This window comes from Sceloporus occidentalis, unplaced genomic scaffold (genome assembly GCF_023333645.1).
Source record: "Sceloporus occidentalis isolate IW3139 unplaced genomic scaffold, rSceOcc1.0.p SCAF_7, whole genome shotgun sequence".
In the NCBI taxonomy this organism is placed as follows: Eukaryota; Metazoa; Chordata; class Lepidosauria; order Squamata; family Phrynosomatidae; genus Sceloporus; species Sceloporus occidentalis.
Genome location: NW_028316987.1, coordinates 76,426,958 through 76,443,010, shown reverse-complemented (window position 1 = coordinate 76,443,010; position 16,053 = coordinate 76,426,958). Strand labels below are relative to the sequence as shown.

Here is a 16,053-nt window from a genome sequence, read left to right as displayed (position 1 = left end):
CCATTTGTAGCTTCCGGGTTTGGTATAAGGGTTGCCCCATGTAGAGTGCGTTGCAGAAATCCAGTCTCGAGGTTACCAGGGCATGTACCACAGTTTCAAGGTCCCTCTGGGCCAGGTATGGGCGCAGCTGGCGAATAAGCCGAAGCTGATAGCAGGTGCTCTTGACTGTCGCATTCACCTGAGCAGTCAGGTGAAGGGACGAGTCAAGAAGCACCCCCAGACTGCGCACGGAGTCCTTCACAGGGAGCGTGACCCCGTTCAGGACAGGTGGAACCACCGCCATTCCTGGACCAGGGGAACCTATCACAAGTACCTTCGTTTTCTCTGGATTCAGCTTGAGTCGGTTTTCCCTCATCCAGCCCATTACTGACTCCAGACAGGCCACGAGAGGAGAGACGCCATCCTCAGTCACTGCATCAGTCGGAGACATAGAGAAGATTATTTGGGTGTCATCAGCGTACTGATAACCCCGCGCCCCATGTCTCCGGATGATCTCTCCCAGTGGTTTCATGTAAATGTTAAATAGCATGGGAGACAGAATGGCTCCTTGAGGGACCCCAGTTTTAAGGGCCCTCTCATCGGAGCACACGTCTCCCAGCTGCACCATCTGGGACCTCCCAGAGAGGTAGGACCGGAACCACTGGAGCGCAGTGCCCCCGATTCCCACCCCTGCCAGGCGCCCCAGAAGGATACCATGGTCTATGGTATCGAAAGCCACTGAGATGTTCAAGAGCACCAACAGGGACACGCTTCCCCTGTCGATGCCCAGACGGAGATCATCGACCAAGGCGACCATGGCCGTCTCAACCCCGTAACCCGCCCGAAAGCCAGTTTGAAATGGGTCCAGATAATCCGTTTCATCCAAGACCACCTGAAGCTGGATTGCAACCGCCCTCTCGATCACCTTCCCCAAAAATGGCAGCAGTGAAACTGGCCGATAATTATTATGTACCAGGGGGTCGAGGGAGGGCTTTTTAAATAAAGGTTTTACAATGGCCAATTTAAGATCAGATGGGAATTGCCCTTCCCTCAAGGATGTATTAATAATCCGGCGTAACAATAAAGTCACAGCCGGTCCCCCCTGGGCCGCTAGCCACGAGGGACAGGGATCGAGAGAGCAGGTCGTTTTCCGAACACTTCCGAGGATCTTGTCCACATCATCGGTACTTACCAACTCAAACCGATCCAGTTTAACAAAGTCCACGGAGGCTCTGGATGCCTCTACCCTAGGTTCTGCTTGAATGTCAGCGTGAAGACCTTCGCTTATTCGAGAAGTTTTATCCGCGAAGAAGTTATTAAATTGGTCACAGCAGGCCTTAGAAGGTTCAAGGATCTGGTTCGGGGCAGGAGGGAGCTGAGTTAGCTCCCTGACTACCCTGAACAACTCTGCTGGACGCGACTCCGCGGACGCGACACGAGCACCATAGAACGAATTCTTAGCTGCTCGTATCGCCTCTCCGTAGTCCACTAACAGTTGGTCTAGGAGAGTCTTGTCGTCTAAGCGAAGGTGTTTCCGCCAACGGTACTCTAGCCGTCGCAGTTCCCGCTTCCTTGCCCGGAGATCTTCCATATACCAGGGCTTACGTTTGGAAGCGGGTCTGATAGGGCGCTTGGGAGCAATACTGCGGATAGCCCTTGAGAGACCGGTATTCCAGATACCAGTCAGGGCATCAACAGAGTCGCCGTCACTTCCAACCATGTATCCCTCTAGGGCTTCCTGGAACCTTTTGGGTTCCATCAGCCTTCGAGGGGGGACCATCCTAATAGGTCCACCACCCCCGGGAGGGATCTGGGTAGAGACCTTGATTTTTGCCTCAACCAGGAAGTGATCCGTCCATGGCAGGGGGGAAATATTAGTTATTTCCGCCCACGGATTTTCTGCATCCGAACAGAAGACCAGATCAAGAGTATTACCCGCACAATGCGTAGGACCCAAAATCAGCTGGGACAGGCCCATGGCCGCCATGGTATCCATGAATTCGCGAGCTGCACCGGGTGGAACATAGCTGGCCGTGAGGGAGATGTTGAAGTCGCCCAGGACAAGTAGCCTGGGCGTCTCCAGCATCAGTTCAGCGACCAGCTGTGTCAGCTCGTTAAGGGAGTCCGTTAGCGCACGGAGTGGCCGATACACCAACAGAATCCCTAGACTGTCCTTCGCTTTTAGGGTCAGGTAAATACACTCGATGTAGGACGTCTGACGGATTTGGTTCCTGGTGAGGGACACGGTGTTCCTATGTATCAAGGCCACACACCCCCGCCCACCTAACCTGGTCTGGTCCTTCACCGAGAACCTGGCAGGCAGGGCCTGAGCCCACACAGCATCCCCTTCAGGCCCAAGCCAGGTCTCGGTAATGCAAGCCAGATCGCAACTTTGGTCCTCCAGCAGATCGTGGAGGATGTGGGACTTGTTGTTGATCGATCTGGCGTTGCACAGGAGCAGCGACAGGGTTTGTGGCACGGTTGGAGTGACCCTCAGGTCCCTTAGGTTGGGAGGGGGACTGGAAGGAGAGATGGATATGACGCATCGATCTCGCCTTCCCCTGGAACGCAAGTCCCTTCTCCCACCGCCATACCTCCCCCTGCCCCACACAACCTCAATAGGAGCTCCGCTCGTAGCAATGTTGTCCCCTTCCTCCCCAGCCCGTGCATCCCCCACATCCATAACCTCCCCCCACCCTTCTCCAGCAATTCAGAGAGCAGAGGTTAGCCACCTCAGGCATCCTCTGCTCTAAGGCTAACCCACAACCTCCCTAAGCCCAGTAAGAGCTGCGCAGTTGCGCAGCTGCGCGGTGGTAGCGCTGCGGAGTCCCGCAGCGGTGCCCTTCCAGTCCGTGGGCGGCACTCCCAGGGCGGTGCGCAGATGCGGACCTCCGACACCCCGGGAGGAGGCCGCCCGGCAGAAGAGCAGCTCTGGCAGCGGTGTCCGGCGAGGAGGCGGAGGGGGCGTGGCAGGAAGGTCCGGACGCCCGGCTTTATGCTCACCGCTCTCACCTGGTGAGCCTCCTCCTTGCCTTCCCCCCAGATTATCTTTTTTAAAAAGTAGTTCTCTTAGCTCTGGTTAAGCTGGAATTTTGAGCTGGAATCTCTTTTCCTCTAGGTTGGAATCATTCCTCCAGGTCTTGTCCCATCCTCAATATGACACCCCTTCAAATACTTAAACAAGGCTATCATGTCACCTCTTAACCATCCCTTCTCTAGGCTGAACACACCCAGATCCCTAAGTCTCTCCTCATAAGATTTCGTGATTTCCAGACCCTTCACCATTTTGTTCTCCTTTGGACAGGCTTCATCTTGTCAACATTCTTTTTGAATTGTGGTGCCCAGAACTGGACACAGTATTCTAGGTGATGCCTGACCAAGGCAGAAAAGAGTGGCACTATTACTTCCCTTGATCTAGACACTATACTTCTATTAATGCGGCCTAGAATTGCATTGCTTTTTTTAGCTGCTGCATCACATCTTGACTCATGTCCAACTTCTGGCCCACTAGGACTCCTAGATCCCTTTCACATGTGGTCTTGTTAAGCCAGGCGTCCCCCATTCTGTACCTATGCATTTCATTTTTTCTGCCTAAGTGCAGTACCTTACATTTCTCCCTGTTGAAGTTCATGTTTTTGGTGCAGCTTTCTAATCTATTCAAGTCATTTTGAATTTTGATCCCCTCCTCTGGGGCATTAGCTAATCCTCCGAATTTGGCATCACCTGCAAATTTGATAAGCATGTCCTCTATTTTTTCATCCAGGTCGTTGATAAAGATGTTGAACAGCACATGAGGCAGAAGCGCATGGCACAAGCCATGGACTTAAACCATGTGCTTTTGTTCTTCCACAATTTGGTAAGTATAGACTCATGAAACTGTAACATTAACTACAATGGAACCATGAAACCTAAAAAGCTATAAATTGTTAAGTCACAATCCTAATATAGGTAGTTTTACTTTCAAAAGAGGGGGGGGGTGAGGGTGGAGATTTGTTACTATTAACTAATTATTTTTAACTAGTTGCTCCCAAACTCATGCTTCTAGTAACATTAACCTAAACCAAGAGGGAAGATTTGTTCTCAAGAGGGGAATCCCCACACATGTAGATGAAGGAAATTTACAAATACTCTGTTCGGTGGCCATGTAAAAAAATAAGGGTGTGACCAACATGTGTGGTAATACCACATGACAGCAGGATGCACCCAGTGCTATGGCTCCTTGCATGCTAATGCTTCACGTATGGGATGGTAGGAGAGAGACTATTTTAAATGCAATAGTGTGTCAAAAGCCACCTACGCAGGTAAAAACAACAAAGGTCCCTGTGAGATCTTGAGAATTTTATTATGGCATCAGCCTTCACGGACAATAACCTTCATGCATCTGATGGAGTGGGCTGTGGTCCATAAATCTTACCTCAAATTAATTTGTGAGTTTTTACAGTGCTGCAGTGATCTGTCGTTTTTGCAACAACAGATTAAAGGAAAGGCAATGGTTATTATTTAAAAAGACAAGTATTGGGGCCTATTTGAGTGGCCTCAAACAGTGAGAACTGGATGGGATTATATATAGAGGTGACAAGAAATAATATACCAGGGCACCTGCAAAGGAAGACCTTCCTATGTTACAGATTCTTGGGGCAGTTAAAATTAAGCTCTGTCATTAGGCTCACTTGAACTAGATTTAAACTAGTGTTCTGTTTTTGGCTGTATTCACACTGCAAACATAATCCAATTTGACACCATTTTAACTGTCATGGCTCAATGCTATGGAATTCTGGGATTTGCAGTTTGTCTCACAAAACTGCAATTCCCAGAATTCCATAGCACTGAGCCATGGCAGTTAAAATGGTGTCAAATTGGATTATTTCTGCAGTGCGGATGCAGGCTTCTGGTACTTTCAAATCAAGAAAAAAAGCACTGTTAGTTTAGTCAGTGTTAGGGTCCCAGCCTGGGAAAAAGATGGCATATAAAGTAAATAAAAATAAAATATTTTGTTTACCTAATCTCATAACGATAATGTCACACAATGTCCACATATCAGGGAGAAGAGAAAAGCCATATTAGCAGGCTCTAAGGTGAATCTTACATGTCTCATTAATACTTGGTGGTGCATAACGTTCATGTGTAAATGTATGAAGAAAGCAATAAATGAAATGTGCCCTATGGATGTTTGAAAAGACGGTGTTGTTGTTTTTTTCAATTTACAGAAAGAGATAGCGCAGTGGTAAAATTTTCTCTGTTAACCTCAAAAGTAAATGGAATGTCTTTTTTTCTGAAATCATTCTTCATTCTTGTTTCCATACTAATTTTTCAAAATTTTTCAAAGTAAAATAACAGAAGGAGAGAAAAACTCAGTACACCAAACTTAAATTTTAGATTAAAATGTAAATTGTAAAATGTAATCAAGTCTCAACAAAAAATTGTCAACAATTTTATTGAACATCGTACTTAATTATTTTCCTCTATATATGTTATTGTTATGCATAATAAATAGTAAATAAATAGTAAAAGTCTCTTGTTTTGTAGCAGTTAGAAGTCCTTTTGTTCCCACCTCTATTGCTATGGTGCTCCTTCTCTTCTCCCACTCCACACTCAATTATGTTTCTTCTTCACTGGTCTTGTCTCCACTCCAGTGCTCAGCCTTCCTTCTTCTCACTCTCTTCATGCATTTTCAGCAGGATCTTCTATTTCCCTTTCCTAACTGTTCTGAATAGTTTGCTGTTCCTGCAAAGGAAAGTACAACTTCAAGCTGCTTCCAGTTTGTCTGGGGAAATGACTACAGCATGTCAAGCATATCATCTTTGAGGAAGGTTAGAGAAGTCTGCCACCTTGCAACTGAAGGCGGTACTGTAAGGCCCTGACATTTAAATTAGCCAGCATTAATTAATCAGTTTAATAAATGAAATAAGTATTTTGTCTAATTACATCATATTACAAAATTCTTCCACATGTCTAATTACATCATATTACAAAATTCTTCCACAGTGTCAATTCCACAAAGGCTCCCTATTTGAATTAAAGTAATTAACTACAGTTGATCCTCCAAATTCACGGATTCAAGCATCCACGATTTCAAAATATTCCAAAAAGATATAAGTTCCAAAAAGCAAACCTTGATTTTGCCATTTTATATAAGGCACACCATTTTACAATTCCACTGTATTTAATGGGCCTTGAGCATCCACAGATTTTGGTATACAAAGGGTTGCTGAAACCAAACACCGGCTGATACCAAGCCAGTGATTTGGATTAGGACTCTGGGAGGCCACTCAGTCATGGAAACTCATAAGGTGAAACCTGGCAAGACACCCTCTCTCAGCCTTAGAGGAAGACAATGCCAAGCCTTCTCTAAACCAATCTTGCCAAGAAAACACCATGATAAGTCAGAGTTGAATTGAAGACACAGAACAACAACAAATTGACTATCTTAGGGATCCCCAGATGAGGCAAATGTGCCTGGAGATTTCAGTATATGTTGCTGTAGTTCTTGGTTTTTGTTTAAGTATCCAAACAACATTTCTGTTGTCCCAGACTGTTTTCTAGCAATTTTAGACACCAGCTGCAACATTTTAATCCCATCTGTGAGTTGGTTTCTTTTTAATTCCAAAATATATCACACCTTTTCCCCTTTCTCTTTTCAATTTAGAGAAATTGCACTTTTGCTATTTGTGATAACACTATAATTTGCTATAACACTATAGTTCTTTTAAAAAAAGTAACTTTTTTAATCAGAGAGGAGAAAATTTGCCGTTCAAATCATAATCATAATAATAATAATAATAATAGGATTTATTTATATGCCGCCCAACCACTGGGAATCCAGGCGGCTTACAACAGGGGATAATAGACGGTTCCCTGCCCTCAGGCTTACAATCTAAAAAGACATGACACAAAAGGAGAAGGGAATGGTGAGGGAGGGATCAGGTCCAGCATTATTCTCTGCCTCTGAGGCCTGGATCAAGGCAGATGGACTGGAGGGAGGGCTCTTCTTCTTCAGCCTAGCCCTGATGGAGCTGGGCCAGCCTAATTCTCTCCCTCCCAGGCCGAAAGATCATAGGACCATATCAGCAAACGATGTCGTTGTGTACCTTCAAGTCATTTCCTACTTATTGTGAGCCAAAGGTGAATCTGTCAAGGGTTTTCCTTGGCAAGTTTTCTTTGTTCAGAGAGGATATGCTGAGAGAGTGTGACTCACCTAAGGTCACTCAGTGAGTTTCCATGAGCAAATAGGGATTCAAACCCTGATCTCCAGAGTCACAGTCCAATGCTCTAACCACTACACAATGCTGGCTCCTCTAGCATACTATGCTCCAGGTTTTTGAGGAAAAAAGTCTAAAAGATGTGTAATGCATATCCAATAAATCATCACAAACAGCCCCCCAAAAGAATACATAGAATGAGTGGACATAGAGGCAACAGCAACTAGCAAAACTCAAAGAACTATATTGCAAGAAGTCATGTTTCTTTAGACCAATCTGAAAGAGACCTTAGTCAAATACATTGTTACTGCATTTTCCACTGACTTTTGAAAATCAATGCTAAGTTGCCTTTTTTTAAATTAATTTATTTTTTTTGTGATGGGGGACAAAAAAGAAGCTGGGGTTGCATTTAGTCTGTAGGCCACACTTTTATTCCTGGTCTAAAATGTTCTCTGTTTTTCTTCTTCAGTCAGGAACAAGTGGTGTTATAACCATGAGACCTATTCATATTTTATCCTTCAAGATGTTTTATAATGCACCTAATGGTACAATGTATATGGTAGTCATCTCTGCTTGCTAAATGACTCAAGAGAGATTATTTATTTACCAAAAATGGTCATTTGTAATAAGTTGGTTTAAAAGGGCACTGCTGAGGATGCGTGAAAATGCTTTTGTTAATTGTCACTAAAAGCAAACCACAAATTAATTATACAAAGTGATTTAAATTAAATGTTGGATCAACTGTTTAAATGTCAATGCCCAACATTCCCCAAATGATCACAGGCATCTGGTTGGAACCTGAAAGGGCAAATCTCTGGAACAAAAGACAGATTGTTAATTTTTTTTGTGGGTTTTTCAGGCTATGTGGCCATGTTCTAGAAAATTTTCTTCCTGACGTTTCGACAGCATCTGTGGCTGGCATGTTCAGAAGATGCCAGCCACAGATGCTGCCGAAACATCAGGAAGAAAATTTTCTAGAACATGGCCACATAGCCCAAAAATCCCACAAAAACCCATGGATGCTGGCCATGAAAGCCTTCGACTTCACACAGATTGTTACGCCTACTCTTTATGCTGTTACATCCAATTGTATAACTGTTTTCCTAAATATATGTACTATTATTCAATATGATGATGAAAAAGAAGGTGATGACCCACTGGAACCACAGTAGCTTTCTTTGCCCAGAGGTGCTGATCCTAATTGGTAGGTCTTGATATTTTAAAATCTACTTTGAATTTCCGACTCACTCATTCCTAGATTCTTGGATAGACTCTGACTGATGATCTAAAGCTCCAGTCAGTAACATATGGTACACTGTGAAACAATTTGGTGGTGATGATGACGACGATGATGATAGTAATACAGTTTGTTTAAGGCAACTGGAAAAGCCAGACATGTTTCTTAAAAACTCATACTTTCAATATGAGGTATGTGCTGTTAGGGATGATGGGAGTTGCAGCTCTTCTCCTGGCTTTCACTCTCACCCCCCTGGTCAGCGGAAGAACAACCAGTTTGACCAGTAGCTCTGAGTTTTGGCTGGAGATGTCTTCCAGTCTTCTCTGGAGTCTGCTGGTTCTTGTTCAGCTCTCAAGACACCAGTCAACACAGTAGACTTCTATAAAAGATCTACTTTTATTCTAATATATACTATGCACAAAACAATTCACTACTCACAAAACTCACACTACTATACTCCTCAATACCCACAAAAAAGTATTGCCTTACATTATTGCTTATATAGGCATTTGTCTCTCCATTCATTATACAGTTGCCACCTCCTGGGCGTGTACATACATTATGATTGACATATCATACTTGGCTCAATCTTTACCTCACATTGCATCATACATTGCTGTCCACTCAATGACTTTCAGGTGATATCATTTTGCACCTTTTCACTTTGTCCTTGCCACATGTGTCCTTGGCTTTTAGGACCTTCTAATTACATTATATGCAACACCTATGTGCCATTTCAATTGCTTTTGCTGTGTCATGTTACTTTCAAATACATTCATATACATATTATATTTCTTGTGACTATATATCCCATGTTGCTTTTTCCTGACATGTGCTTGAAGGCTAACAGCTGATTAAAGAAAAGTGTGTTAATTATTCACTTGAATAATTTCTCCACTAGCATGCCCTCAAAAGGTTTCACAGACAGAACTGGTAAACTGTGTTAATGAGGGGGAAAATGCAAACCAGGAGAGGCTGCAGCAGTTTCTTTTACCCAAGCTTACTGGGAAAAGCAAAATTCCACCCCTCTTCTCTCGTCTTAATTTCAACTGCCCTTAGGAACTATACTGTCCGTTTCTGAGAGCCTGGTAGGAGAGACAGAAACGAGAGAGAAAGCGATGGCAGAGAGGGAGAGAAAATCCAATGGAAGAAAGAGAGAGCATGGCAAGGAGTTGAGTCACCTACTAATATGGCCTCTAACAGTAAAGATTACTCGCCGCTGGATTAAGTGAGTCCTGTTCTCTGGATTCTCTGTTCACTGCTTTTGCTGGATTGCTTTGTTAGACTAGATCGAATCCAGTTAACATAATCAATTTATACAATCAATTTTGATTAGCCTTTGCATCCATAATAGTCTATCCATTGTTTGACCGCTTTAAGTGCTGTAGCTCCATTGAACGGAATCCTGGGATTATTAGCCTTCTCTACCAAACAGTGCTGGTGCCTCACAAAACTACAAATCCCAGGATTCTGTAGGATGAAGCCATGGCAGTTAAAATGATGTCAAATTGGATTATTTCCACAGTGTCAATGCACCTCGAGGAATCCAGCCCACAAACACAGGACAAAGTAACTGCAAGAAAATTATTTAATTTAGATTAATCAAATTTATTTAATTACATGTTTGTGCTTATTTTTCTTTGGGAACTATTAAATAAACATTTTAGGTACATAGAAGTTAAACTGATATGCGTTGCAGGACATAGATATGAAACCTGCTTTTCTCTAGAAAAATAGCTCTTTTCACTAGTGTTACTTCTGTTTCCCGAGGCCAAAACAATCTTCCTGGACAAACTGATGAAAATAATTCTTGCAGAGAAGGAACATATAACTACTTTTTAGAGCACTCCAGAATGCATCTGGATCATTTGCAATTGGGGCGGGTTATAAACCGCCGCTTTGAGGCGGTCTGCTGCCACCGCCGTTTGCTCCGTGCGGGAGCCGCAGCAGCCACACCGCACGGCTCCCGCACGGACCGAAAAAGAAGCTCCAAAATGGAGCTTCTTTAAGCGGCGCCTCTATGACGTCGCGAGGTGCCAGGGGCGGACTCGCGACGTCATAGACGCCGCAACACGTGCGGACGCACAGCGTCCGATACGTAAACATGGCGGCCCCCATGTGGAAGGGGCGCCGCCATGTTGTACGTATGGAATACGTACTAGGGTTAGGGGGGTGCAGAAGCACCGCCCCTTCCTAACCCTAATACGTATTCCATACGAATTTTTTGGCGGTTTGTAACCCGCCTAAATCTCTCACCCCCACACACATTTTATACAAATTAATAAAAATAAATGTCACTGAAATTCCTAGCAAGAGGAAAATAAAGTCTTGAGTCCCAGCCTAGGAAGAAAGCTACACTAAAAACATAAAGTCCTCCCAACCATAAATGCCACACAGCGTGGAGCAAAAATCAATATAAACTGTGTAGAGAGGGTGCTTGAAAGATGAGCAGATTATGAGGCATTTATTTTTCCCCCAGTGAAAGCTTCTTAAATTATTCTACATACAGGGTGTTTTCTGCCCATCAATGAAGCAGGGAAAATAGGAACAAAAAATGTGTAACCTTTATAATGTTTTGTTATTCTAGTCAAATAAAAGGGTAGGTTTAAAAAGGTCTCATACTGTATTTTTTAATTATGTCTGAAAGCAAGTGACAAGGCATAAGGTACTGAATTCAGTTTTTAAGAACATTCATTTATTACCCAGCAAAGCTTTATGTTTGATAAGGATAAGACCCATATCAAGCCAGTTCAGCACTGGCACCTTATCTTCAACCCCATTCAGTTGTCCTATATTAATCACTTGCTTACTGGTAAATCAACACTAATTATAACAGGTATTATAACAACACATATTATAGGAACATAGAATGTGAAAAGCAAATTTAAATGCCATAGCTGCATGCTATGAAATCCTGGGATTTGTAGTTCTACAAGGTCTTTAGCCTTCTCTGAGAAAGTGTGCTTGTGTCTCAGAAAAATCAGGGGTAGCTAGACATAGTAAAATAAGAAATACAGTCAGCCCTCCATATTGACAGATACAAGTATATATAGCTTTAAAATATTTATTGCCATTTTAATTAGTGGATACCATTTTATTTTGTCATTACATTTAATGGGACTTGAGCATCCATGGACTTTGGTATCGAGACGGCAGGTCCTGGAACCAAACCCCAGTACATCCAAAGGGCCCACTGTAAAACAAACATCGTAATACTTGGGGTGAGCAAGCTAAAGTGGAAACAAATTAGACCCTTTCAGTCCCAGCTTGATTTTACTGGTTGTATTTGTAATAAATGGCTACTTGTCAACACTATGAACATACTTCAAAAACATTAAAAAAAGGCAGGGCTTGGAAAGTTAAATGTATGAAGAAATAATACAATGACATGCTGAAGCCATCCATAAGTAAGCATAACTGGCCATAATATATACCTGCCTTTTTTCAGTTATTATGAATGGTTTCAGCATGTCATTACAATACATTAATTTTTCTTCGAAACAAGTTTCCAAGCTTTATCAAAGAAAGCCATGCTCATCCAGGAGTGGGAGAATGCACTGTTGGCGAATATCTTTATCACAGACAAACCAAAATACCACAGAAATTTTCAGGCTTTTAAGTTCTGTTAAATCTCCATCAGGGTCGGTGGAACAAAAAAGTAGGGAATAAGACAAGAAACAGTACAAAAAATTAGGCCAAATGTAGCCACAAAGTCTCCAATTAGTCTCATGATGAAGACTGTAAAGTGAACAATATCAGATTACATCTAGCACTCTATATTGAGAGGAAGCAGCAATGACTGGATTCCCTGCATTGCAAAAATAATAGTTGGTCTTTTGGCAAAAAACATTAATGTGGAGGAACACAAGCTAGGAGAACCTACAGCAGTTTGCTTTCGCCTGAGCCTAAAGGGAATGGCAAGATTTGACTACCTGATTCCACTGAGTTAATTGAGTGCTGTGAATACTACTTATGTGCTTTTTTATTTATTTTATTTATTTATGGAATTTATATTCCACCTTTATCCCAAAATGGGATTCAAGGTATCTTACAATAATTTAAAAAGATAACATTAATTTACAAATGTTTAAAAATAATTAATTATTAAAAAGCATGATTACAAAAAGTTAAAAACACTTAAAACATAATTTTAGCTGTCTTGAGTCCCTAAACTGGGAGGAAGACAGAATATAAATAAATAAAATAAAATTTTAAATTTTTTAAATTTTTAAAATTCCAATAAAAAAATTAAAAATGCAGCACATCACTACACACACAACTAAAGTTCAAAATGCCTGCCTGAGTAAACATGTCTTCACCTGTTGGTGCAAAGAAAGCAGGGTGGAGGACAATCGGACTTCATGTGGAAGGGAGTTCCAAAGCCTAAGAGCAGCCACAGAGATGTTTCTCTCTCTCTCTAAAGTCATCCCCAACTGTATCCCTGGAGGCAGATCTTAAAGTCACTCTAGCTTGTATATGGAGTCTTACAGATAGTTTGGACTCAAGCTGTGTAGGACTTTAAAGGTCAAAATCAGCAGTTTGAATTCTGCCTGGAAATGGGCCAGTAGCCAAGGAGATGGTTCAACAGGGAGTCACATGAACCTTGTAACCAGCCCTGGTCAACAGCTTGGTTGCAGCATTTTGGACCAACTGAAGTTTCCAAACAGTTTCCAAAGGTAGTGCCACAAAGAATGCATTACAGTAGTCCAAATGGGATGTAATCAAGGCAGGTGTCACTGTAGCCAGATCTGATTTCTCAAGGAATGGCCACAGCTGGTGTACTAGTTTTAACTGTGCAGGTGCACTGATGCATTATCAGGTTTGTTGTTCCCATTACATTTAGGGTTTGCGTATTGCTTTGAGTCATTTTAACCCTTGTGTTATTCCCACATGCCATCGTTTTGAGTTACAATGTAGCCATCTCCCTTCCTTAAATGATATAGAGCAATTTGAATCTATTCAGAAGCATATTCACACTGTTGACAATGTGGACCGATGCAGATTTTTCAGGAAAACATGGAGGAAAAACACCGTATCAAATATCCTGGGTTACTGTAAGTGGTTTTTATACCAGCCCCCCCCCCCCCCCCCATCACCACCAAAAGTGCATCAATTCACTCAGGATGTGTGCAAACACCAAGGATTCAACCCGGATTCATCCTGGATTATTTTCATAGTGTGAATGATCCAGGCTCAGATCCGAGTCCAGAGAAGTACACCCAAGCTCTGAACCTGAGATTTTAGTGTAACCATATACAGCCAAGCTGAATCCCTATTCACTTCTCTGCCTTCCAATTAACCAGGAGCACTTCTGTCTTGTCTAGATTAAATTTCAGTGCTTTGAACTCAGTTTTCAGCGACGGCAATAAGAGGGAAAGTGGGTGGAGGAGAAAAAAATAGGGGCATTTTAAAAGCAGCTGAAAAAATGGGATGAATGAAGAGTAATCGGAACAGTCCTTGCCAAATTGGGACAGTTGGAGGATATGTAGGCCGCAGTCTAAATCTCCACATTACACAGAATTTCTTGTCCTTCTTCCTGTGTGTATATGCAAAGTTCAAATCAGTCATGGTTGGGTGCAAGCTGTGATAGAAAGAAAAAAGATTAATATTTCAGCATTTTCCTGTTGGTTAGCTTTCTTCTAATAATCATCCAACTTCAATCCCCCTGCCTGTTCTCTCTCTCTCTGAGATCTTTCTAAGCTGGTGGATTTAACTTCATGAAATACTCTGTCAGTTCGAAATGAGTTGTAGTAGCTGGCTTAGGATCATAGTTCCTCCCATATATGAGCAACAAGAATCTCAGATCTACACTGATGCCCTACCTATCAGAAAATCTAAACATATGCTGCTTCTGTACCAGTATACATTTCTACTTAACAGAGACAAGTACCAGATCTTTAAGAGCTCAGGTTTTTATCCTCCATCACATTCTGATCAACCAGATGGAACCTCTGTTTATCCACATTCCCATTTACAGAAATAATTAGCCAGTTCCAGCATTGCATAAGGGGATTTCTCATGCTTTTGCTAAGAAATTTTGAATTTGTCAGGCCAAAGGGAATAAGGTATGCTATAGTTTTACCTTTTCCCCCCCTATGCTTTAAATGCAGTTTAACTGCTTTAATTGAACTATTTGTTCAATGGTTTGGATGAAGAAGAAATCAAAATAGTTTAAAGGTTTTCCATACCTTGGCTCAGTGATGAATCAAAATGGAAAGTGTAGTCAAGAAATAAGAATAAGACTAAAACATGGAAGGGCAGCTATGAAGGAACTAGATAAGATCCTCAAGTGTAAAGATATATAATTAAATACCAAAGACAGGATTATCCATGCAATAGCATTTCTGATTGCTGTGTACAGCTGTGAACACTGGAGAATGAAAATAGATAATGGGAAGGGAATCAACTCAATTGAAATGTGGTAATCGAAGAAAGTTTTACTAATACCATGGACTGCCAAAAAGAGAAATAATAATAATAATAATAATAATAATAATAATAATAATAATAATAATTAATGGGTCGGAGCTTGAACTCTCCATAAAAGCCAAAATAACTAAGCCAAGATATAGCATGAGACAAGTTGTCTTATTAGAAAATATGATGAATACTTTGTAAAGTTGAAGGCAAAAAGAAAATAGGAAAAATGCATTACAGGTGAATTGACTGAATCAAGGAAGCCATGCCCCTGAGTTTGCAAGACCTTAGCAGGGCAGGGCTGTTAATAACAGGGTCTTATGGAAGTCTCTCATTCATGAGGTCACTATATGCAAAAGCTGACCTGATGACAATTAACAACAAAAATTATACATAAGTTTAGCAACAATCTTTTTTAACCTATGCTGTGAGCTATTGGGGGAAAGGTGGGATAAAAAATAAACATATGGAGAAACAGTCAAACAATATGAAAAACATACAACCAGTGCCTTTGACTCTGTTGTTTAGATCTGACAATTTGTACTAACAGAGATATGTGATCTATGAAACACATTTGTTTACATCTCGAAAAGATGAGAGACCTACAAGATTTTTTCTGGGTATTGTACTCTTTTTGTATGTCTCTAGATTGAGCCTATATTTAGAATTGTTAAATTCCTCTGAGAAAACTGGGATATTCGCCCAGTGTAACTCAGAAGGAATCAATACATTTCCATATGTTTGGAATCAAGTTCAAAAATGATTATTATATATATATGAAAGTCATTTCACATTGGCACATGGGAGCAAGATGAGGAGAGAAAATTAAGAATGGAGGAAAGTATAATGCAATCTATGTCATTTCTTCCACAAGAAGGATAACTGTATACCTATGGCACGTATGCTAAGAAATATTTGATCATGGGTGGGATCTTGTAGGATTTTGCCTTTGAATTACCTACTGGACCAATTAACGCATTCAAAGAGAGTGCCAATGTATGAATGGATCCAAATTTGTCACATTCTTAATACGATCTGAGCAAGGGACATCTTAATTAGAAAGATAATTTCTTTAAAATATAACATAGGTGAGGTGCATAGACATGATCTGAGTGCTACTAAGTTCTATTTAGATTTCTAAATGTGTGAACAAATCTTTCTAAATTATTATAGAGGCAATCTAAAATATGCTTGCTAGAGTAAGTTCAATTGACCAAGTTT

General features: G+C 41.6%; 1 protein-coding gene across 1 annotated transcript in view; it reads right to left on the bottom strand.

Moving 5' to 3' along the window:
• Positions 1–5,666, bottom strand: part of APBB1IP (amyloid beta precursor protein binding family B member 1 interacting protein) — a 67,119-nt gene extending 61,453 nt beyond the window's left edge. Inside the window, exon 1 of the mRNA XM_089533399.1 lies at positions 5,531–5,666. The gene's annotated coding sequence lies outside the window, so the exon portion shown is untranslated. The remainder of the gene's footprint in view (positions 1–5,530) is intronic.
• Positions 5,667–16,053: the final 10,387 nt, after the last annotated feature.